Genomic DNA, 26,032 nt, shown 5'->3' with positions numbered 1-26,032 from the left:
TCCAGGCCCTTTGGTCCTAATAATCAAGATCTCATTGCAACCTTGGATAACTTTTTCACTTTCACTATACAGGTACTACCAATTTTGGTGTATCTTCAAACTTATTAACCATGGCGCATTCACATCCTAATCGTTAATCTAAGTAGAGAACAACAGTAGACCGTACACCAATCCCTGCAGCAAACCACTCATGACAAGCCTCCAGACTGCAAAGCAACCCTCTACCACCACCAAGGGTCTCCTACCTTGTATCTCAACAGTATTATCGAGTCTGAAGAAGGGTTTTGGCCCGAAACGTTGCCTATTTCCTTCGCTCCATAGATGCTGCTGCACCCGCTGAGTTTCTCCAGCACTTTTGTCTATCTCCTACCTTCAAGCCAGTTTTGCATCAAATTGGTTTAAATCCAGTTGCCCTGGATTACATGTGATCTTACCTTCCAGACCAGACCGCAATGTTGTATCTTGTTAAAACCCATGCAGACAACATCAGCTGCAATGTCTTCATCGATGTTCTTGGTCACCTCTTCAAAAAAACTCAATTTAAAAAGATAGTGAGGCACGATTTCCCATGCATAAAGCCATACTGACTATCCCGAATCAGTTCTTGTCTTTCCCAATTCAAGTAGATCTTGTAACTCAGAATCCTCTCCAAGAACTCCGATAACTTTGGAGTTATAACAATAACTGTTATCTCGATAATACTGTTGAGATACAAGAGATGCATATGCAAGCATCCTTCCAATAAGGTGGCAAGCAAGGCTCATCCTATCAAGTGCATGCCTAATTGGACACACAACAGCTCCTGAAGCTTCTAAACATGTTTTGAAACCAACCTGCTTCCTCTCATTAATGTTGTCAATAGTGTGCTTCCATGTTTCTAAAGTCTCTTTTTTCAGCTTTAATTCCAATCTAGTTTTCCAGGTAACCAATAAACAATGAAATTAATTGCAAGCAATCCAAAAATAGTTGGGCCCATTACTTTGTGCCTTGCCATTTTAGCAACAAATGGGCAATAGTATTAAGATTATTAATATTTGTGCATGGATATGAATACTGTATTGCATGCTTAATGATCGTTTCATTATTCATTTTCATTAACATGTACCATATGCAACAGTGTGTTTGAGTTCCCAATGGACACATGTCCAGTGACAAATAATATTGTTCTACACTGTTGTAAATGGCTCAAAGTAGTTCTGATGCCATCAAAAAAACGAAAAGCAACAAATGGCATATTAATCTGCATGTTTTCTTAATAAGGGTTCCGTGTTGACCTGGTCCTTGACAATGGGCCATCTTTTAAGTGGATTGATTTAACTCGCTTTGTGTGTAAGAACACTTGCATGAAATGTTCTCCATTCAGAGAGGAATTGAGAGCTCTGAAGAATGTGTAACAAGATTCTGGATGAGAAATTAGAGTTGTGTATCGTTGCTGGTATGGCACCTGCTAACTTATTCACTCACAGTTACATAAATGCAACACCTCCAAAATTCTTTGCAGAATCACCGATTTAAGACTGGAACCTGATCTGTTTTTGGAGCATAGCCACTATGAAGTTAAGCTCAGAGTTGTGTGTGTATGCGTGCATATGGGGGAATTAAAATTATCCCACAGCTATCCAGCATCAAAGTAGACTAATTACCTCAGAGTTATGCAGCATTTACAAGTAATTTGCGACAGAGCAAAATACAGATGCTTGACTTACAAAGGTAGCTTTTTGATTAATAATCGGATTCCAATAGTTGGATGCTGATAGAATGGCTTATTTCGTAGTCTCCACGCCTGAATTATGGAAGTTTTCACATAGCTTTTTAACGTTCACATGTGACAGATATATTTAAATGGAAAAATTTCATGTCAATACAAAGTAAATTACCTCTGATGTAGTTGGCTAAATTTTTTTAATTGGAATCCAGTTGTGCTGGAATTATCCAAAGTAGTTCTGGCATTTTAGGATACGTTATTTTAACTGTAGCAGTGTGTATTTTGTGGATACGAATTGCCTCTGTGTGAGGTTTTGGTTAATGCAAACGTTATAAAAAATCAACCATTTCTTTATAGCAAAGTTCAATTATCCAGTGCATGAAGACACTGTACAAACCCAAACACACCTTTGTGTGAGATCAATTGGCTTTGTTGTCTCCATGTTACAATGATATAGTGGCTGGAATCTGAACTGCAGGCAACTGCATTGACCAACTCACATGAGCACCAAAAATGTTGCTGGGTGATGTACACTCTCAAATGACTGTTTAATTGCAAAGGGAAATGTATCTATCAAAAGCAATTTGGAGCAAATAGCAATGAAAATCATGTGTATTGTCAATTATCTTCCTCCAGCATTGGAAGTTCACCAAATTAATAACATATTCAATCACTCAGAGGGCAGGCGAACCAGTAATAAACCAATATCTCAAAAGAAATTCATAAACAGATTCGATGTCCAAATGCATTTCCTTTATGCAGATCTAATGATTGACTTCCTTAATTGAGCTATCTTTGGGCAGCACAGTGGTTCAACTAGGTACATGGATAGGAAAGGTTTAGAGGAATATGAGCAAATTTGAATAGGTGGGACCAGGACATCTTGGTCGGCATGGGCAAGTTGGGCCAAAGGACCTGTTTCAAAGCTGTTTGACTATGACTACTGAGAGCTCCCGCCTCACAGCACCAGAACCCTGGGTTTAATCCTGACCTTGGCTGCTGTCTGTGTGGAGTTTGTATGTTCTCCCTGTGACTGCAAGGGTTTACTCTGGATGTTTTGTTTTTCTCTCGCTTCCCAAAGACGTGTGGGTTGGTGCTGATTTGGCTCTAAGAATTTTTCCTTGTCAGTAGATTAACGAGGTAGTTGACGAGATTGTGGGAAGAATAAAAGATTGATATTAATGTAGTGTTTATGTTTTGGTTCATTATGTTGTGTTCCAAGATACAGTGGATAAACTGTTTTTGCATACTACAAATTGTGTGTAATCATACCATACATGAGTACATCAAGTAGAGAAAGATAGAAAATAAACATAATACGGAATATAACTACAGAGAAAGTGAGGATAGTAAAAATAAAAGTGCAAGGGCCACAATGGGGTAGATTAGAAGATCAGGAATGAAACCATCAGCATATGGGGATCCATTCAAGAGTCTGATAATAGCGATGAAGAAGCCATTAATGAATCTGGTGGTACATGCTTTCTGGCTGTTGTTCTGCCGAACAGGAGAGGAGAGAAAAGAGAATATCCAAGGTGTGATTTTGTTAGCTACATCAGGATAGGGTGTTTGTTTTTTTAAATGGTGCATCTGTAGAAACTGAAAGAGTCATTGGAGACATGCCAATTTCCTTAGTCTTCTGAGAAAGTAGAGGAGTCAGTGTGATTGGATCATGCGCTGTTTTCACTTAGGGACTTGAAGCTCTTGACCGTCCCCACTTCAGTACCATTGATACAGTCTGAGGTGTATCCCTCATCCCACGACCTGAAGTTGATAACCAGCTCCTTGGTTTTGCTGACATTGAGGGAGAGATTGTTGTTTTGACTCAATGCTACATAACTCTCTATCTCCTTGCTGTTCTCTGTCTTGTTATTGTTGAGATTCAGCCCACTACGGTGGTGTCATGTGCAAACTTGTAAATGGAACTAAAGCAGAATTTGGCCGCACAGTTGTGAGTGTGTAGAGAGTATATGTTGGGGCTCAGAACACAGCCTTACGAGGCACCAGTGTTGAATCGATGTGTTGTACATGAGTGGATGATGGTCAGCATGAGCTCGAATGGCTGAAGGACCTGTTTCTATGCTCCCTGACAGTAGGGAGAATTTTACCTTTGGGAATATATGTAAACGGGGTGTTATTTGACCACAGACCTTTAAAATGTTGAAAATTAATACTATAAACATGAAAAATGTACAGTTAGTTGATAGTTGATATGCTATTGCCTGTTTAGATTTTTGTTAGTCAACATGACCCCTTATGTTTTAGAATGCATTCATTAACTTAGTTTAAAGTTTTCAGGTTCACAGTTCTCCACTGAAGTACATTATTATGCTGAAACATCCTCTGTAAATTTATGTTTGCCTTTGAAGCTGTCTAATGACAGTATTTAGAACTCATCAGGGATTTTTTTCCCATACCAATGAGCCTGATTCATGTTTTGGATTTGTATCGAAACACCCGCAAGTATCATCAGAACTCTTGCCCTACCCTTGGCTCATGCTGCAACATCTAATGAATCTGTGGAAGTGTTATAGTGTCACGCATGCCTGCTGGCACTGAAGGCCATTTAAAGGTTTTCACAATAATTAACTGTCCATGAAAGGTGCTATTGCTTTTTGTGTGGTCTATTTAAACTAAATAATCGATTGCAATATGTTTCTACAGATTCTTTCTCTTGTGCAAATAGAACTTTAAATGCTACCTAACATGAATCTGGGTATTGTAGAAACAAAGAACTGCAGATGTTGGTTTACAAAGAAAAAGGACACAAAGTGCTTAGTTCTTTGTTCTCCCAGATTTATTCCCTCCCACCACCACCCCCACACCCCAATAAATCCTGACCCAAAACGTCACCTATCTATGTTCTCTATAGTTCCTGCCTGACCCGCTGAGTTACTCCAGTACTTCTGTGCTCTTTTCTGTAAACCAGCATCTGTTGTTCCTTAATTTTAAATCAAGTTAATCTCTGGGATTTGCTAAAGACTCCCAGATTTTTTTAATTCCCTGTGAACCTATTAAGGTTATTAAAATTGCTTCTATGGGGAATGCATTATTGGGGAAAAAATGTTCAAGGAAAAGGACAATAGTATAATAATAGACAAAACAGAAATTGAAGGGAAAACAGATGCAATGAAGAGATAATCACCAAATAGCATATCTTTTCTAATTGATGCCTTGTTCATGTGTGGATCTTGGGTAAAAACCATATTATTAAAAATTGTGGAAATTATGAAAGTTGATAATTAAGAGAGAATGAATAATCATGTCATGATATTCTGTGACGTGCTATTAAAAACCTAAAGGTGTGAAAGGTATGACACATGCCCTCAGGAACAGCTTAGCAGACACCAGCACTGCAGCAAGTTTTAGTGTACAAGGCTTGGCCTGTTCTAATGGGGCAAAAGGGTTTCTGCTTCGAAAGAAAAGCCCTGATTGTTACAATTCTGCAGAATTTTGCCGGATCTATTTTCTTACCAAATATTCTTCCTGTAATGAGCACTTAGAAAAAATATGGGAAAATCTCAAATGAAAAACAGAATGTTTGGCTCCAGGAAAAATCTTTTTGGACCAGAATTGTTCCACTTGTTTCTTGACTGGCCACTTAAGTCTCCGTTTCTATGGTTCATTCCGATTATCTGCTGGATAGCTCCCTACCCCGATTTCAGGTTTCCAGCATCTGCAAAAGGAAAAGCCTTGACTTGTTTTATTTTAATCCTTGACTTGCTTTTCTCTCTCTATTTGGTTATCCCTGGCTTATACAAACTCAGAATTATATGACTTGTTTCAGGAGTCCGAAGTATGCAAACTATGTGGCATCTGACTGTAATTATGGCCTAAATACTGGGCCATTTGGTCTAGGAGAGGATAATGATACTGTCTTGCTTATCCTGCTGGTGGGCTTTACTGAGCTGCTTTACTAGCATCTCCTCCATGCTTTGAGGCATTTGCTGAAGGTAATCCATGCCTCAGAAGTGTACAAGATTGTGGAGAATCATCTGGTAGACCAGGAAGAGATTGATGCTGGTTTGATGCCCTGATTATCAAGCCCGTTCTTGTCTTTAGATGGCCAAAGGCTATGCTAGCACATTGAGGATGATGACAACAAATTTCATCATCAGAATCTGTGCACGTTTTACATTGTCTCAATAAAAACTTCATTATTGGGCAGGAAGAATTGAGGAGTGGAGGCAGGTTGGTGGACTTTTGTAGATGTTTAATGCGAGTTTCATCCCCTCTCATGTTTGGTTATTTCATGTTAATTTATTTTCAGAGCAAACACAATTACAATCAATGGCTGCGAGCTGCATCTTAAGGAATGCAATCTTAGCCTTTTTACTAGCTTTGGAAGTTATTAAAGTCGATTTAAGTGAATTTCTATCTGTTAAATAATTGATATCAAAGTCTTCTTCAGCTTATAGTCAGACAGCAAAGATGTAGGCCCTTTGGCCCAACTTGTCAATGCCAACCAAGATGCCCCATCTAAACTAGTTCCATTTGCCAGCAATTGAACAATAGCCCTCCAAACCTTTCCGATCCATGTACCCGTCCAAGTGTCTTTTTAATATTGTTTTTGTGCCTGCCTCGCCTACCTCCCCTGGCAGGATATTCCATACACCCTCTACCCTCTGAGTGAAAAAGTTTCCCCTCAACTTACTATTAAATCTTTTCCCTCGCCCCTTAAACCGTTGTCTCCCGGTTCTTAATTCCCCAACCTGGGTAAAGGTCTCTGTGCATTAGCCTTCTTTACCACCCTATCTCCTTGTGACACCACTTTCAGGGAACTGTGCAACTGTACTCCTAGATTCCTCTGCTCTACAACACTCACCAGGACCCGACTAGGACCGTGAAGGTCCTACCCTAGTTTGACTTCCTAAATCGTAACACCTCACACTTATCTGCATTGAACTCCATGAGCTATACTTCAGCTCACTTGGTCAACTGATCAAGATCATGCTGTAATATTTGATAACCATCTGTCTACAATACCACCTATTTTAGTGTCATCTGCAAACGTACTAATCATGCTTTACACATTCTCATCTAAAACATTAATATAAACCACAAACAGCAATGGGCCCAGCATCCACCCCTGAGGCACAAGCCTCCAAACCCCAAAACAACCTTCTACCACTGCCCTTTGCTTCCTTCCATGAAGGCATTTCTGAATCCAGTAAGCTAGCTCTCCCTAGATGCCATGCAATCTAACCTCCCAGAGTAGCCTACCATGCAGAACATTATCAATGGCCTTACTGAACATCTATTGTTTTGCTCTCGTCGACTTTCTTGGTTAATTCTTCTTCAAAACAAAACTAATTCAAAGTCATCATCTCTCACATATAGAACCATGTTGACTATTCCCGTTCAGTATCTGACTATCCAAATGCATACATATCTTATCCCTCAGAATCATGTCCAGTAACCTACATACCATAAATGTCGGCCTCGCTAGCCTATAGTTCCCAGGCTTTTCCTTATAACCCTTTTTTAAATAAAAGCATAATATTAGCTACCCTCCAGTCATCCAGCGCTCCACCTAACAATGATTTGTATGTCTTTGTCAGGGCTCCTGCAATTTCTTCTCTAGCTCCCACAGTGTCCTCAGATCAGGCCAGGGAGATTTATCTACCTTCAAACAGCTTAGAATTTCCAACACCACACCTACTAGCTTATGGACTATCCTCAAGACATCTCTTTTAGTTGTCAGAAGTTCCCTGGTCATCTTATCTTTCTCTACAGTAAAAACAGAAAAAATTACAATGAAGACTTTGCTCCTCTCTTTTTGCTCCTCACGCAATGATTGCTTTGGTTGCTGAATGACCCACTTCTCTCTCCAGTTAATCTACCTTAATGTCCTACCTTTGGTTTTCCATAATCTTATTTACTGGAGCTAGAGTTTGCTTCTAGAGAACGAATAGTTTGAGAAAAAACGTAGCAGTTAGTTGATAATGAGTTGACACCGACTTTCCTATTTCTCTAGCTCTTAGTCTTTTCATTCTTTTCTCTGTTTAGTTTAGTTTAGTTTAGAGATACAGCGTGGAAACAGACCCTTTGGTCCACCAAGTCCATGCCGTCCACACACTTACGCTATCCTACATACACTAGGGACAATTTACAAATTAGCCAAGCCAATTAGCCTACAAACTTGTATGGCTTTGGAGCCTGGGAGGAAACCGGAGCGCCCGGGGAAAACCCACGCAGGTCACGGGGAGAATATAGAAACTCCATACAGCGTCCGTGCTCAAGATTGAACCTGGGTCTCTGGTGCTGTAAAGCACCAACATTACCACTGCCCTACTGTGCCATCTCCTCAGTGTACTTGGCCCCTTCTAGCAATGGGTATGGTTCCCCTGTAAAACGAATAAAAAAGATTGAAAAACATATTCAGTATGACAGAAAATATCGCGTCAGTATATAGCTCACAAGTGACATGCTCACGCGGACATATGACTTGGAGTAACTGGGAACCGGAAGAATTGTCAACAACATTGACAAGTTGAGGAGCCGAGGGACGTAATACCCATTGGGGAGAAAAGCTGATTCAAAATATTACCTGAAATAGACACAAAATGTTGGAGTAACTCAGCAGGACAGGTAGCATCTCTGGAGGGAAGGAACGGGTGACGTTTCGGGTCGAGACCCTTCTTCAGACTGGTTCAAAACATTTATTGTGAACAGTCAAAATTCTACATTATTGTGAATGACGGTTATTGTGCAAAGCATTAAAATAGATTTGTTTGAAATACCTAAGGAGATCATTAAATAATTTGTCCTGCAGTCAAGATGGTTTAAAGTGTTTGTATTATTGTGAATTCTGGATCTCCTGCAATGCAGCCTCGAGATCTTGCTCCAGTTCACAAAAGCTATCTGCATAAAATTACACCTTTCTCCTCTGCAGAATATCTAACTGCAATAATATCTGAGGATGACGTCGCTGCATTGCGAATGGGTTCTTCTTTTAGCCTACCATGGACGCATTAGCTCTTTAACACACAATTATCCAGTGAATGGATAAATTTGCATTTCACACTGGGACCTTGTTCACGTAGGATCAGCGTACAGATATTATATACCTGCTGACTGAACATTTTCTAACTCGTGTCATTACTGGGCCGTTTCATCTCGGCAATTAGAAACCTTGTGAGAATTTCACTTTTTAGGTTTTGAAAAAGGCTACACTGTTATAGATCAATGTCATTTAAAAGCAAACATACAGAAGAATGACTATAACTATTAGCCTCATTAACCTCTGGAGTTAATTGATTTAATATAAATGTCTCAATGAAAGTATGGCTCTTGCATTAATCCATAATGATGGGACAGAGGTCAAACTGGTCAGTTCAAAATTATGGATGAATGGCATTTTGAGGCATGAAATAGACACCAAAAAATACATTAGGACCTCAGTTAATCATTTTACCCAAAGAATTTTAAGATGTAATGCTATTTGCTGATTAAAATCTTCAAATGCTTATTACCATGCTTGAGAGCTGTGCCATTTATAATCAGCCTGTAAGTTAGAAAGATGTCATGGCATCAGTGTTTTGTTCAACCATTAGAAAATGTGAATCTCCTCCAAACTTCCAATAATTGAAACATTTTTCTATTGTGAATCCCACCATTAAAAAATGTTTACCCTATTTGCTCCATTAGAAAATATGTAAATCATATTTCCCCTCCCCCTCCCCCCACCTAGTTTGTGTAGATTCACAGTCTCTTGTCCAAAGTAGGGGGGAGTCAAGCACCAGAGGACACAGGTGTAAGGTGAAAGCGGGAAGATTTAATAGGAACCCGAGGGATAACTTTTTCACACAGTGGTCGGTGTATGAACGAGCAGGTGGAGGAAGTAGTTGTGGCAGGCAGTATCACAATGTTTAAGAAACATTTGGACAGGTACATGGATAAGGCAAGTATAGAGGGATGTGGGCCAAATGCAGGCAAGTGGAGCTGGTGTAGTAGATAGAACATGTTGGTCGGCATGGGCATTTTGGACAGAAGGGCCTGTTTCCACACTGTATGCCTCCATGACTCTAATAGAAAATGTTGTAGCAGCATTTTGAGAAACATCTAATATTTTTTTACCCCAATTACTAAATCATGTGAGTATACTGAGTGACCTTTGAAAATGTCCTTACAGCAGATTCTAACTTACAGATATTTCCTTTATTGTACTGGGCTTGCCAATAAGCTTTTGCTGATGTTAATATCAAATCTCGAAACAGAAAATGTCTTAAAAGGATCCCTACTTTGGAAAATGTCAATTCCATAGAGTCCCCTGCATATGGCAGTAAATATATAAATCGGCCCCATGTTGTTTTAAGATGTCATTTCTATGACTGGATCCCACCTTTTGGTACTTGTGAAGTTCACACTTAGTACCACCATCAGGAAAGAACCATACAATACACTGGATGCCACCTAATATAAAAAGACCCAGTGTTAGCTGTGAAGAGGATGCTAGGAGGCTGCAAGGTGACTTGGATAGGTTGGGTGAGTGGGCAAATGCATGGCAGATGCAATATAATGTGGATAAATGTGAGGCTATCCACTTTGGTGGCAAAAACAGGAAAGTAGACTATTATCTGAATGGTGGCCGATTAGGAGAAGGGGAAATGCAACGAGATCTGGGTGTCATGGTACACCAGTCATTGAAAGCAGGCATGCAGGTGCAGCAGGCAGTGAAGAAAGCGAATGGTATGTTAGCATTCATAGCAAAAGGATTTGAGTATAAGAGCAGGGAGGTTCTACTGCAGTTGTACAGGGTCTTGGTGAGACCACACCTGGAGTATTGCATACAGTTTTGGTCTCCTAACCTGAGGAAAGACATTCTTGCCATAGAGGGTGTACAGAGAAGGTTCACCAGACTGATTCCTGGGATGGCAGGACTTTCATATGAAGAAAGACTGGATAGACTCGGCTTGTACTCGCTAGAATTTAGAAGATTGAGGAGGGATCTTATAGAAACTTACAAAATTCTTAAGGGGTTGGACAGGCTAGATGCAGGAAGATTATTCCCGATGTTGGGGAAGTCCAGAACTAGGGGTCACAGTTTAAGGATAAGAGGGAAGTCTTTTAGGACCGAGATGTGAAAATCATTTTTTACACAGAGAGTGGTGAATCTGTGGAATTCTCTGCCACAGAAGGTTGAGGCCAGTTCATTGGATATATTTAAGAGGGAGTTAGATGTGGCCCTTGTGGCTAAAGGGATCAGGGAGTATGTAGAGAAGGCAGGGATGGGATACTGAGTTGGATGATCAGCCATGATCATATCGAATGGCGGTACAGGCTCGAAGGGCTGAATGGCCTACTCCTGCACCTATTTTCTATGTTTCTATGTTTCCTACAGAGAGCCCAATGTATTGAATTTTAGCCAGAAACTCTGCCAGTGCATCTCACTTCTCATGAGTTGGCACTGAGCATCCAACCCCACAGGCTCACTGGCTGGCGTAAGCCACAAAGGGAATTGTTGAATGTGTTTGACAACTTTGATGGAAAAGGTAAACCAAGATTTTTTTTCTTTAACTTTAATATTTTTAATTATTTCTCATACATAGCTATTTAACAAGCAATTTAATGGCCTTTAAATACCAATGAGCTGTCAACAGGCCACCAGCAACTGATCTGGAAGGGCATAGTCAGCATCTATCTGATGAGTAGGAAGGAACTGCAGATGCTGGTTCACACCGAAGATGGACACAAAATGCTGGAGTAACTCAGTAACAGGCAGCATCTCTGGTGAAAAGGAATGGGAATGTTTTGGGTCGAGACCCTCCTTCAGACTGAACCCATTCCTTCTCTCCAGAGATGCTGCCTGTTCCACTGAGTCACTCCAGCATTTAGTGTCTATCCAACCACCTGATGCCTATTTTCTGCTTGTGGGTCACTTCACTCATTGTGGCAAAGCACAAAAGATGACTGGACTTGTAGATCTCCAAAACGGGCTACTGGAATAGTACCGGAGGCAAATGGAAGTGACAAGCCAAGTCGAGCATCACTTACTCTGGTCAAACATGCCCAATATCATTTTATGATAGAAAATGTCAGAACATGCTGATTTCCTCTTATTAAAAGAGATGCAAGCAATATTAGCAAATGTGAGTATCGTCTACCAAATGGACTTGACATTTATGTCATTAGGGTCATCTTTGATGCTCTGGATCTACAAGATAATATCCATGCTCACGAATAAATTTGTGCAATGCGTATTTTTGATATTGCTTGTGCGTATATATATTGAACATTTGGCATGAGGTGCAAAGTTGGCACATAATGAAGTTGGTCTGTGTAATGTTGATGTTGTACTGCCGTTTTCAATTGGCTGTCCTTTCTTAACCTTAGCTGAACACACGTGCAGCCCATTAGCCCCTCCATACAAGTTTGTTATTTAAAGAACTGATTGAAGCTTTCTGCGCAAAAAGTGCTGAAGTGAGTGTAAGTAGAGAAGGATTCCATTTCTTAGCTGGGTGCCATATCCCCCCCCAAGGTGATCACAGAAAGATGTTTGAATCGAGTGTGGCTCAGCAGTCGGGATGTCTGCAGTTTCAATAAGGATATATCACTGCCAACTAACATCTAGTGCAGCCACAACATGAAAGACTGCACTTGCAATGGACACTAAATTGATTGTGGCAAGAACTCTTCTGCAACAAGCTTCTTCCAGGCTAAAGCTGAACATAACTGAATGTTGAAATTTGTCATCCACTTTATGTATAGGTGATTATTGATCCTCCCAAGTCAAACAGAGCTAATCGCATTTCATTCTCTCTTGCGGGAGACCAGCAAGCAGTGATGCCTTGCATCTTTACTGTGATTTAGGATGCCATTCACAGAAAAATATCTTGTTTTGAAAGCATTAGCTCAGTTGAAAATAGGAACCAAATGGGGTTCACCCTCTTAATGTTCAGCTGATAAACTACCACAGTAAATCATAAAAGTCAAAGCCTGATATCATTAGTTTAGATATGATATGTGCCTTCTCTGCAGTTCCAGCTACATTTGAGCTACTTTAACAAATCCATGGTTATGTATTTGATGCTCACGCCTTGGATGTCATGGAGGGTGGTAGGGCAATGATTAGCTTGCTGAGACGACCGTTTCATTGCTTGGACTGCTGTAACAAAGCCTTAACGAAGCTGTTACTTGCATGCAGCACCACATTTTTTAAAACAGAGGTTGACAGGTTCTAGATTAATAAGGGTGTCAAAGGTTACAGGGAGGAGACAGGTGAATGTGGTTGAGAGGGAAAGATAGATCAGCCACGATTGAATGGTGGAATAGGCTTGCTTGGCTGTATGGCCTAATTCTGCTCCCATCATTTATGAAGTTATGAACCTCAACATTGAGAAGATTTCCTCATATCGCCAGCTCTGCAGAGAGTATCTGAGCAGCAGTTGCTGGAATATATGGAGGAACAGGGTGATGACAATGGAGGTGAAAAGTAACTGGAAAACCATTTTCTGCTCTAACTGATGATAAATTTACCTGAGTGTAATACATTAACCTAAACGAGCTGCCAGAAGAAGTTGCTGAGGCAAGTTAAATAAAATGTTTTAAAAATTGTACAGGCACATGAATAAGAAAGGCATATGAGTCAAATGTTGGCAAATGGGACGAGTTTAGTTGGGCAACTTGAGTGGCTTGGATGTATTGGGCTGAAGGGACGGTTTTCATGCTATCTGACTGATTCTATAACTCGTTCCCCATTAATTAATGACCCTATATCTAACCGTTTGTTCGGCCCCCAATTTCCTTGCTGAACATGATGCCAAGTTAATCTACTTTCCTCTGCCTACATATCTCTCCATTCCCGGCATATCGATTTGCATATCCAAAAATCTCTTCGATGCCACTATCGTATCTGACCATCCCTGGTAAAATTATTTACGCCCACTTCCCTCTATAAAGAAACATTCAGAATTTGGAGAATCCTAAGCTAGGATGCATCATGATATACTTTACGCCTCAGACTTCAGAGACACAGCGCGGAAACAGGACCCCTCGGCCCCCTCTGCGCCGAATGAGTCCGCGCCGACCAGCGATCACCCCATACACTAACACTATCCGACACAATAGGGCCAATTTACAATTTTACTAAAGCCAATTAACTGACAAACCTGTATGTCTTTGGAGTATGGGAGGAAACTGGAGCACCCTGAAGAAAATGGACTAGATCACAGGGAGAACATATACATTCCGTATGGACAGCACCCTAGTCAGAATCGAACCTGGATTTCTAGCACTGGGAGACAGTAGCTCTGCCGCTGTGCCGCAAAGTTTGGTAAATCTTTGAACTTTTTATTAGCAATTTTGGGCAGCTTGTTTCACCCTCTGATGACACACATATCATTGGGCACTTCTCTCATTCAGCATCTCACCCTTGAGGCATAGCTATTTTCTGTCTGCAAGTTTCTGCTGGGGAACTGTGTAAGTTGAATTTAAAACTCTTTCAGTGTTGAATGGAGAGAATAAACAACACAAGCATCTGAAGAAGGGTCCTGACGGAAAACACCCTCTGTCAATATCCGTCTACAGATACTGCCTGACACGTTGAATTCTCCAGCACTTTGTTTTTGCTTGAAATTCCAGCATTTGCAGTTTATTTTGTCACGATTGTCTGTAATTTCTGCATCACTGGATTTGTGCTCTATCTGCAAACTGTTACAAAATGGTCTGCCAGATTGCTGCAACATGCAAACCACCACTGCAGCTGTCTGAGCTGAAGGCAGTGGGATGTGTGTGTTTGACAGTAGTCTGCACCTGGGTTTCAATGCTAAGATGTTAAGTGACTGGTGTCTGTGCTGCTTTGTAGGCTGCAATTTCATCATCAGGTGCTGCGGTAGGATTGTTCTTACAAATGCCTTGAAGGAGTATAAAACAGCATCTGCAGTCCCTTTTTATTACACCTTGATGTAGTTGGCTCATTACCGTAAAAGACGGGTTCTATGTTCTACACTACACCCAGTGCCAAGTTAATGCACAGTTCTTCCTTGCACCCTGATTGTAAATATACAGTAGATTTTGATGTAATTCCTAATGTATCAAATTGCTTTCTGTAAGCTGCACCATGGAAGCTCCCAATCAGCATCTCTGCGGCAGATTGTGTCTGCAACCTTGCTTTCTGGTGAGCTGGCATCACTTAGGGAACAAAGCGGTGCAGATAATCAAGCCGCCACTTCACAGTGCCAGACGCGGGTTCATTCCTGATCCCAGCTGCCGTCTCTATGGAGTTTGTAGTTTTCCTTGTGACTTTAGACTTTAGAGATACAACATGGAAACAGGCCCTTTGACCCACCGAGTCCGCACCGACCAACGATCACCCCATGCACTAGCACTTTCCTACACACTAGGGACATTTTACAATATGCAGAAGCCAATTAACCTACAAACCTCTACGTCTTTGGAGTTTGGGAGGAAACGGGAGCACCGGGAGAAAACCCATGCAGTCACAGGGAGAAGGTAAAACTCTGTATAGACAGCACCCGTAGTCAGGATTGAACCTGGGCCTCTGGCACTAAGGCCACAACTCTATCGCTGGGCCACTGTGACTCTATAGGTTTTCTCCAGGTCCTCCTACATCCTAAAGACTTGTAGATTGGTAGATTAATTGGTCACCATACATTAGATTAGATTAGATTAGATCCTTTATTTGTTATTCAGACCTTTCGGTCTGAACGAAATGTCGTTGCCTGCAGCCATACATACAATAATAAACAACACAACACACAATAAACATAAATTAACATCCACTACAGTGAGTTCACCAGACACCTCCTCACTGTGATGGAGGCAAAATCTTAAAGTTACTGTCTCTTCCTTCCTCATTCTCCCTCTGCGCTGAGGCGGTACCCCACCGGGCGATGGCAGTCAGTCCCGCGGCTCAACCGAGTTCTGCGAACGGGCCGGTTCAAGCTCCGCGGCCCGGGGTGGGCGAAGCTGCCGCCCTCCAGTCCAGCAGACGCAGCTGTTGCCGCCGGAGCTCCAGAAAACAGGCACCAGCCTGTGACCTGCGAGCCCCCGACGATGTCGTCCACTGTCCCGCGGCCGAACCCCGGATTCAGGTCGCCGCCGGAACGCCGCCTCAGCCACCGGAGCCCTGAGTGTGTCTGTGTGCGGTAGAAACTTGTCGTGTGGATGTTAGTGAGCATGGATGATGAACATAAGTGGGTGGTTGATAGTTGACACTGACACAGACTCAGACGACCAAAGGGCTGTTTCTGTGCTGTATCTCTCTGTGAGTCTATCGGGCTCAGACTCTGACAGCAGGATGTTTATAGATCCCATCTTTATGCTTCTCCTTATTGCACATGTCTGCTCTCATACTGTTTGCACCTTTTGAGTTCATAATCATTGCTTTTTTCCTGTTCTCGCTATCTCCTATATTAGGCATCTAAAATAAAAAGGACAAGGATTAAAGATCTGATCTGAGGGAGAAAGTCAGAAGAGTATGCGTGTAGGTTGTACTGTAAGTCTTACCGTGAGTTGAGATCTGAGAAAGGGATTAGGTGTGAGGATATAATAATCTTCAGTGGTTTCAGCTTTGCCCCAGGCCTCAGGAAAGTATTAGCTGCAACCAGCTCCTTAGTGGAGATTAGGATATTTCAGCTCAGCTTCACCTTCAGTGAAACACCACCGTCTCCTGTGAGAGATAGAAAAGTGTGCCATTTATTTTTATTTTTGCAATCTTTCTTTTTATTTTATTTTTTATTTATTAGAAGTGAGTACAATGCATTGGTACAAAAACAATGTTAACATATTGCATTCTCTGTACAACTTCCCTTTTTTTTAAAGAGGGAAGTGAGAAAGGAGAGAGGAAAAAGAGGTTGTGAAAAGTGAAGAGTAGATTAATGAGCGTGGGTGAAAAACCAATAAGGAAAAAGTGAAAGAAAAGGAATAAGTGAAGAAGGAAAGCAGGAGGGAGATTATTCCATTACCACAGTGAGATGTTTTTTTTTTAATATTCTAAATCTTCTTTCACCCATACCTGAAACTGTTGGTTTTAGGTATACATGATACTATGTCACCACATGAATCCAAGAAATCAATAAATGGGGACCAACTCCTTAAGAATAGGTCTTGTTTGTCTATTAGGAGGAGTCTCATTTCTTCCAAATGTGCTGTGTCCAGCATATTACTGATCCACATTTTAAATGTTGGTATATTAGCATTTTTCCAAAAGTTAAGTATAAGTTTTTTTCCTGTTATTAACCCATAATTGAAAAATTAGTTTTGGTGTGTATTTAATTTGTTCCCATCTCTACTTACTCCAAATATAATCATTTCAGTGTTAGGTTCCATTTTTGTCTTAAATAGCTTTGAGAATATATCAAATATATCACACCAAAATTTATAAAGTTTTGAACAAGAGACAAATGAGTGCGTAATATTGGCATTTTGAGAAAGACATTTATCACAAATGGGAGAAATATTTGGATAAAATTTATTCAACCTAGTTTTGGAATAATATAATCTATGTAATATTTTAAATTGAATTAAGTTATGTCTAGCATTGATCGAACATTTATGTATATGTATCAAATATTTTCCCATGTTTCTTTTGAGATTTTTATAATTAATTATTTTTCCCAGTCTTCTCTAATTGCCTCTGTTGATGGTGATTCTATATTTAAAATACTGTTATACAAGTATGATATTAATTTTGTTGACTCCACATTGATATTCATTACTTCTTCCAGTGGGTCTAAAATTATACTTTGGAATCTTGGTATATATTTCTTCATAAAGTCACATACCTGTAGGTATTTAAAATATTGATTGTTATTCAATTTAAATTTTGATTTTAGTTGTTGAAATGATAATAAATTTCCCAATTCACACAAATCACCTACCTTTTTAATTCCCACTTTTTCCCATTGTTTATATATTTTATCCATACCAGATGGTTTAAATACTGGGTTATTCACTATTGGTGTTAATGCTGATAAATTTCTTAATTTTAAAGTTAATTTTATTTGTTTCCAGATTCGTATTGGATTTTGTATAATTGGGTTCTTATATAACATATTCTTCAGCTTTATTGGGGAAAAAATGATCGCTCCTAGATCGTAGGGTGCGCAATCCTCTTTCTCCATTCTTATCCATTCCAACTGTTGAGCAGAACTGTCCAACCAATAAATTATATTTTTAATATGTACTGCCCAATAATAGTATAGAAAATTAGGTAATGCAAACCCCCCCCCACCTCTTTGGGTTTGCACAAGTGATTTATTTTAATTCTATGTGCTTTATAATCCCAAATAAAATTAAAAATATTCGAATCTAATTTTTTTTTAAAGTGTTTTGGTATATATATCGGTATAGATTGGAATAAATATATTATTTGTGGTAGCGCTATCATTTTTATAGCGTTTATTCTGCCGATTAGTGACAGTGGGAGCATTCTCCAAAATTTAATCAGTGAGTCAAATGTATTTAATAATGGTATAAAATTAGCATTAAATAATGATTTATAAGTTCTAGTAACTTGAATACCCAAATACTTAAATTTTTCCATTGCGATTTTAAATGGAAATTTTAATAGGTGATTCGCTTTCTTGGGTTTTAATGACATAATTTCACTTTTATTCCAATTTATTCTATAACCGGAGAAAGAGCCAAATTCCTCTATTAGATTTGATAAATTCGGGATGCTCGTTTGGGAGTTTGTAATATATAAAAGTATATCATCTGCATATAGAGATATTTTATTAATAGTATCCTTAGTATTATATCCCTGAATATCTGGATGCCTTCTTATCCTTTCAGCAAGCGGCTCTATCATAAGTGCAAATAGCAGGGGAGATAAAACACAGCCCTGCCTATTGCCCCTCGATAATTGAAATTTTGAAGATAATATATTATTAGTTAGTATTCTTGCCATTGGTTTATCATATTAGTAATTTCACCCATCTGATAAAATTCTCTCCCATATTAAATTTTTGGAGTACTTTGTGTAAATACTGCCATTCTACCTGATCAAATGCTTTCTCTGCATCCAGAGATATAACTGACGTATTCCTTTTCCTTTTTGTATGAATATATTATATTAAAAAGGCGTCTCAAATTGTTAGATGATTGTCTTTTAGGTATAACCCCCGTTTGGTCCGGATTTATCAATTTTTTTAATGTATTTACTCAATCTTCTTGCTAAAGTTCTTGTTAAACTTTTCTGATCTGTATTTAGGAGTGATATGGCTCTATATGAGCCCGGTTCTAAGTCCTTATCTTTTTTAGGTATTAACGTAATTGTGGATTCGGCTAACGTTTCTGGTAATCTTTGCAATCTTTCTGTGTGCATAGTTAGCAGTGAGGGAAATATGGTGTGAGGTTTTAGTAGTGGAAGATCTAGGAAAATGTGAGGAAGGGAGTTATGAGTTCTGTTCTTAGAGATTTGTTGTTTTGAGAGTTGTGGGTATGGGGAAATTGAAATGTTTGAGGTTGGTCGTAGAAATGACAGGATCTGGCACCTGAAGATTCTTTCAGTGATCCTGACCAATTCTGAGAAGTTTAATTTAGTTTAGAGATGGAATGCGGAAACAGACCCTTTGACCCACCAAATTTTCACTGACCAGCGATCCCCGCACATTAACACTATCCTACACACACGATGGACAAGTTACATTTATACCATGCCAATTAACCAACAGGCCTGTACGTCTTTGGAGTGTGGGAGGAAAGCAAAGATCTCGGCGAAAACCCATGGGGAGAACGTACAAACTCCGTACACACAGCACCTGTAGTCGGGATCGAACCCGGGTCTCTGGCGCTGAAGGCACTGTAAAGCAGCAACTCTACTGCTGCTTAACAGTTTATTGAACTTATTTCCAACATTGCATCCAAACACTTAGCGCTTCACGCCTGATGCTGTTCTTCAACATCTATTCTAGCTGTCTTCCAAACGTGTACTGTATCTGAAGGGCATTCTTGGCCCTAGTGGATATGGGACATTACCAGAACGGCCAGGAACATCGGGCCTCCGTGGAGGCAATAGCGGTGGCCTCAATAGGCCTGACTTTGGGAGAACTGGAGATGGGGACTGGACATTGTGCCTTCCCCCACAGTGGTATCCATTGTGGGGGGATGATTTTTTTTGTGTGTAAGTTAATATGTTAGTCTGTGTCCAAGATGGCTGTCGGAAGGGAGAGTGGACGCTGGCACGCTTTAGCTGCCGCTGCTCTCTCTTCACATTGTGTTTTTGATTTTTTGTCTTTGGAGCGATTTCTGTCTTTAATTTGTGTATTGGTGATGTCCTTATTATTTATTTTACTCCGACTATATGTTTTTTCTCTCTTGTTAATCTCTGTAAGGTGTCCTTGAGACTTTGAAAGGTGCCCGCAAATAAAATTTATTATTATTATTATTATTATTACTGCTAATTTCTGCCTCTGCCACCAGGGGCCTCTAGAGAAGCATTCAAATATACTTTGGAATCCTTTCTTCACTATGTAATTCTAGTTGGTGTTTATCTTGTTCGATTCAGTTATAGAATGGTGCCACCTCCTTTGCAGAAGTCAAGGGAACACTACTGTTCTCATCCCCTCTCCCCCACAGAGCAAGGATAGGGATCCCCATCAGCTTCAGAGATCCTCTCATTGTCATTTCCATTGACAAGGTGCCACCATCTTCCCTGCTCTCTGCTCTCTGTACACTCTAGGGATTGTTACTCCATGATATTTTGGTTCACGCTTCAGATTTCAGTAACACCCACTCCCTTTCCCATCGCAACTTCCATGCAACTGTTGGAGATGCAGAACATGTCCTCTTACCTCTTCCCATCATTCAGGAACCCAAACACTTGTTCCGTCAGAGTTAGATTTAGCTCTTAGGGCTAAGAGAATCAAGGGATACAGGGAAAATGCCGGAACAGGGTACTGATTTTGGATGATCAGCCATGGTCACATTGAATGGCGGTGCTGGCTCGAAGGGCCGAATGGCCCACTCCTGCACCTATTTTCTATGTTTCTAGAAGCAGAGATTTTTCCCGCTAAAATAGTGTAATGCATTCAGTGCCTGCAATGTGGTTTCCTCTATGTCAAAAAATTCAAAATCTTTGATGAAGCAACCACTTTGCAGAACTCCTGCGTTTATTCTGAAAGTGAGACACTGAGTCTATCAAGGCTTGTCTATCAAGTCAAGTGAAGTGTGTTTAATTGTTGTTTGCAATGTGAACAGAACAATGAAGCTCCTCCTTCCTATAGTTTGACAGGCATAAAGAACAACAGCATAACAAATATACAATGATCTTAGGTAATCAGACCACAATAACACAAGCCAGAGTACATAGTGGAACTTTATACAAAGTATAATCATATTCACTGTAATACTCCATCCCACTTGCTTTCTGACCTTTGTCTTTGGTCTCCCACACTTCAGACAGTTCAAGGAACTACCTTGTTTTCTGGCTATGCAGTTGCTTTCCTCGAAGTTTCAACATTACATTCAACAATTTCAGATCACCTCCTTCAGTTTGTAATAGAACTGGACAACTTGACAGCTGAGTATTTCTCGCGTTCTGGTTTTATTTCAGATTCCCCCTATTTGTACCTCTTGGTTCCAGCATGTGTTTTGTCTCTTCTTTGTTCTTGTTCATCTCCTGTATCTATCTCATCCAGACATTTCAGTTGCAATTAACAAGCTTTCACCACCCTATCTTAGGTGGCTTGCTCTTCAGCCTATCATAGCCATTCCTATCATCATGTCCACCCCAGTCTCTTGCATTTCCGATGTTTTGGAGTTCTAATGGAAAACCCTCATTGCAAAAAGATTAGGCACCCTAGTGCGTCCCATTGATTGGAAAGTACAAACATGCTACTTCCTACCTTTTCAATAATATTAATATTACACCAGACCAATATACTAGAAAATATAAAAATCTTCTTTGGACCCACTTATTAAAATGTGTAAAAATCATTTTGCACCAAAGGGTTTCTGGCCAAGTCCTTGCTGTTTCGGAAGCAAGAGTATAGATTGGCTGCTGAGAATTTTGTACTTTACATTGATGAAAGCATTTCAAACTTAATTGATTATAAAAATTCTTGAGGGCCTGATAGTGTGAAGGCCATGTTGGTAGAATGGGTCAATCCTTCTCCCCCCCCTACCCACTTGCCACCCTGATGCACATCTATTTCTCCCATTATCCCGTCCATGTTTTTCTTCTGTCCCTTTTGAAATGGAGATCAATTTAAAAGGATTGAGTAAGCCAAATCTTGTTGGAACATGAGATAGTTAGCCAAACTGTGGGTTATGAGGGGTGGGAGTTAGACCACCCACCCCCCATAATCTGAACACCTTACTTCTGGAAGATGAAATGTTTGTTGCTATCCATGGTAATTTGTAAAAAAAAGGGACAATTGTGTGTTAATTCAACTGTCCAAGTATTTCAGTCCTTTGTGACTTGAGTCTGTGCTCCTGGACTGTGACAGCCAATAGTGAATGTCAGACATTCTCCTTTAAATGGTGTGAGTGATTGGTTTGCTATCCAGCTTCTTGAATCTTTTAACAAAATTTACAATTATTAATATTGCAATGGTTATGCATGAATGCTGACCATAGATTTTCTGTTGTAAATCCTTATCAAAGCCGCACATGAGCACGGCTCATTTTCTTTTGCCAGAGAAGTGTTGTCACTTATGTTTAAGAAATTAAGAAGGAACTGCAGATGTTGGAAAATCGAAGGAACACAAAAATGCTGGAGAAACTCAGCGGGTGCAGCAGCATCTATGGAGTGAAGGAAATAGACAACGTTTCGGGCCGAAACCCTTCTTCAGAAGGGTCTGAAGAAGGGTTTCGGCCCAAAACGCTGCCTATTTCCTTCGCTCCTTAGATGCTGCTGCACCTGCTGAGTTTCTCCAGCATTTTTATGTACCTAAGTGTTGTCACTTACTTACTTAGACTGAGTTCCTCTCACCCTGTTGAGTGCATTGGGCAGCAAGCTTTCGCCATTCTGTTCAGTCATGTGTGATGTCTTCCACCCTCCATAGGTTACTTGCAGTGGGCGAGCTCCATCTCTCATGCTGGTTTCCAGTAGCGTTTATGCTTGCTGTTTCCATAGCGGGTTAGGGTTTTACGGGGTAAGGGTGCTAGCCCTATGTCCAACCCTCCTCCTATGTCCGGGCTTAGAACCAGCACTGACTTGGGGTGTCCATAACCAGAGGTGGACCAGGTTGTTTTTTAAGCCATTGCAAATACCATAGCATTACAGTTCATAGCATTACTGGACCATTCTTTTTGTGTTAAAAATTATCACTCTGACTCCAGGATACATGTCAAATGAGATCAAATACATTAACGTAGTTTTATTTTTATTTTCAGGCCATAGTAATCATTGAATCATAAAAAATAAAAGCTCAGGAAGCCTGTATCTGTGCAAAATGTCCACCTTCGAGCACTGAGTTACCGTTCAGCAGTATATAAACCAGATTAGATTGGTGTAGGATTAGTGTAAATGGGTGGTTGATAGTTAGTGTGGACTTGGTGGGCCAAAAGGCCTGTTTCCATGCTGTATTTCTCCCTGTCAAAAGCCCTGCAGCTCACAGCTCATCAAGTTGATAGCTACTGAAATTTGTCATTTGAACTGATGCATTGGACTGGTCGCACAGTGGTTCCCTAATTATTACAGCTTAGTTCATAGGTCTGAATTACATGTCTAGAATATATGAGAACATTTAGCAGAAGGGTCTTGAACTGAAACATGGCCTATTCCTTCGCTCCATAAATGCTGCCTCACCTGCTGAGTTTCTCCAGCAATTTTGTCTACCTTTGATTTTTCCAGCATCTGCAGTTCTTTCTTAAGCATAGAAAACATAGAAATTAGGTGCAGGAGTAGGCCATTCGGCCCTTCGAGCCTGCACCGCCATTCAATATGATCATGGCTGATCATCCAACTCAGTATCCTGTACCTGCCTTCTCTCCATACCCCCTGATCCCCTTAGCCACAAGGGCCACATCTAACTCCCTCTTAAATATAGCCAATGAACTGGCCTCAACTACCCTCTGTGGCAGAGAGTTCCAGAGATTCACCACTCTCTGCATGAAAAAAGTTCTTCTCATCTCGGTTTTAAAGGATTTCCCCTTTATCCTTAAGCTGTGACCCCTTGTCCTGGACTTCCCTAACATCGGGAACAATCTTCCTGCATCTAGCCTGTCCAACCCCTTAAGAATTTTGTAAGTTTCTATAAGATCCCCTCTCAATCTTCTAAATTCTAGAGAGTATAAACCAAGTCTATCCAGTCTTTCTTCATAAGACAGTCCTGACATCCCAGGAATCAGTCTGGTGAACCGTCTCTGCACTCCCTCTATGGCAATAATGTCCTTCCTCAGATTAGGAGACAAAAACTGTACGCAATACTCCAGGTGTGGTCTCACCAAGACCCTGTACAACTGCAGTAGAACCTCTCTGCTCCTATACTCAAATCCTTTTGCAATGAAAGCTAACATACCATTCGCTTTCTTTACTGCCTGCTGCACCTGCATGCCTACCTTCAATGACTGGTGTACCATGACACCCAGGTCTCGCTGCATCTCCCCCTTTCCCAATCGGCCACCATTTAGATAATAGTCTGCTTTCCTGTTTTTGCCACCAAAATGGATAACCTCACATTTATCCACATTGTACTGCATCTGCCAAACATTTGCCCACTCACCCAGCCTATCCAAGTCACCCTGCAGTCTCCTAGCATCCTCCTCACAGCTAACACTGCCCCCCAGCTTAGTGTCATCCGCAAACTTGGAGATATTGCCTTCAATTCCCTCATCCAGATCATTAATAGATATTGTAAATAGCTGGGGTCCCAGTACTGAGCCTTGGGGTACCCCACTAGTCACTGCCTGCCATTGTGAAAAGGACCCGTTTACTCCTACTCTTTGCTTCCTGTTTGCCAGCCAGTTCTCTATCCACATCAATACTGAACCCCCAATGCCTTGTGCTTTAAGTTTGTATACTAATTTCTTATGTGGGACCTTGTCGAAAGCCTTCTGGAAGTCCAGATACACCACATCCACTGGTTCTCCCCTATCCACGCAACTAGTTACATCCTCGAAAAATTCTATAAGATTCGTCAGACATGATTTACCTTTCGTAAATCCATGCTGACTTTGTCCAATGATTTCACCACTTTCCAAATGTGCTGCTATCCCACCTTTAACACCTGACTCTAGCAGTTTCCCCACTAACGATGTTAGACTAACTGGTCTGTAATTCCCCATTTTCTCTCTCCCTCCCTTCTTAAAAAGTGGGGTTACGTTTGCTACCCGCCAATCTTCAGGAACTACTCCAGAATCTAAAGAGTTTTGAAAGATTATTACTAATGCATCCACTATTTCTGGAGCTACTTCCTTAAGTACTCTGGGATGCAGCCTATCTGGCCCTGGGGATTTATCGGCCTTTAATCCATTCAATTTACCAAACACCACTTCCCGGCTAACCTGGATTTCACTCAAATTCCTCCAACTCCTTTGACCCGCGGTCCCCTGCTATTTCCGGCAAAATTATTTAGTGAAGACGGAACCAAAGTAGTTATTCAATTGGTCCGCCATATCCTTGTTCCCCATGATCAACTCCCCTGTTTCTGACTGCAAGGGACCTACATTTGTTTTAACTAATCTCTTTCTTTTCACATATCTATAAAAACTTTTGCAGTCAGTTTTTATGTTCCCTGCCAGTTTTCTTTCATAATCTATTTTTCCTTTCCTAATTAAGCCCTTTGTCCTCCTCTGCTGGTCTTTGAATTTCTCCCAGTCCTCCGGTATGCTGCTTTTTCTGGCTAATTTGTACGCATCATCCTTCGCTTTGATACTATCCCTGATTTCCCTTGTTATCCATGGATGTACTACCTTCCCTGATTTATTCTTTTGCCAAACTGGGATGAACAATTTTTGTAGTTCATCCATGCAGTCTTTAAATGTCTTCCATTGCATATCCACCGTCAACCCTTTTAGAATTAATTGCCAGTCAATCTTGGCCAATTCACGCCTCATACCCTCAAAGTTACCTTTCTTTAAGTTCAGAACCATTGTTTCTGATTAACAATGTCACTCTCCATCCTAATGAAGAACTCAACCATATTATGGTCACTCTTGCCCAAGGGGGCACGTACAACAAGATTGCTAACTAACCCTTCCTCATTACTCAATACCCAGTCTAAAATAGCCTGCTCTTCGTTGGTTCCTCTACATGTGATTTAGATAACTATCCCGCATACATTCCAAGAAATCCTCTTCCTCAGCACCCCTGCCAATTTGATTCACCCAATCTATATGTAGATTGAAGTCACCCATTATAACCGTTTTGCCTTTGTCGCACGCATTTCTAATTTCCTGTTTGATACCATCACCAAC

The 26,032-nt window shown here is 40.6% G+C and overlaps 1 protein-coding gene across 4 annotated transcripts in view; it reads left to right on the top strand.

The window, feature by feature from the left end:
• Positions 1-26,032, top strand: part of nrg2a (neuregulin 2a) — a 564,112-nt gene that overhangs the window by 368,702 nt on the left and 169,378 nt on the right. The gene's annotated exons all lie outside the window — the stretch shown is intronic.

Source organism: Leucoraja erinacea, chromosome 11, assembly GCF_028641065.1.
Source record: "Leucoraja erinacea ecotype New England chromosome 11, Leri_hhj_1, whole genome shotgun sequence".
Lineage (NCBI taxonomy): Eukaryota > Metazoa > Chordata > Chondrichthyes > Rajiformes > Rajidae > Leucoraja > Leucoraja erinaceus.
This window is presented reverse-complemented; position numbering and strand designations above follow the sequence as displayed.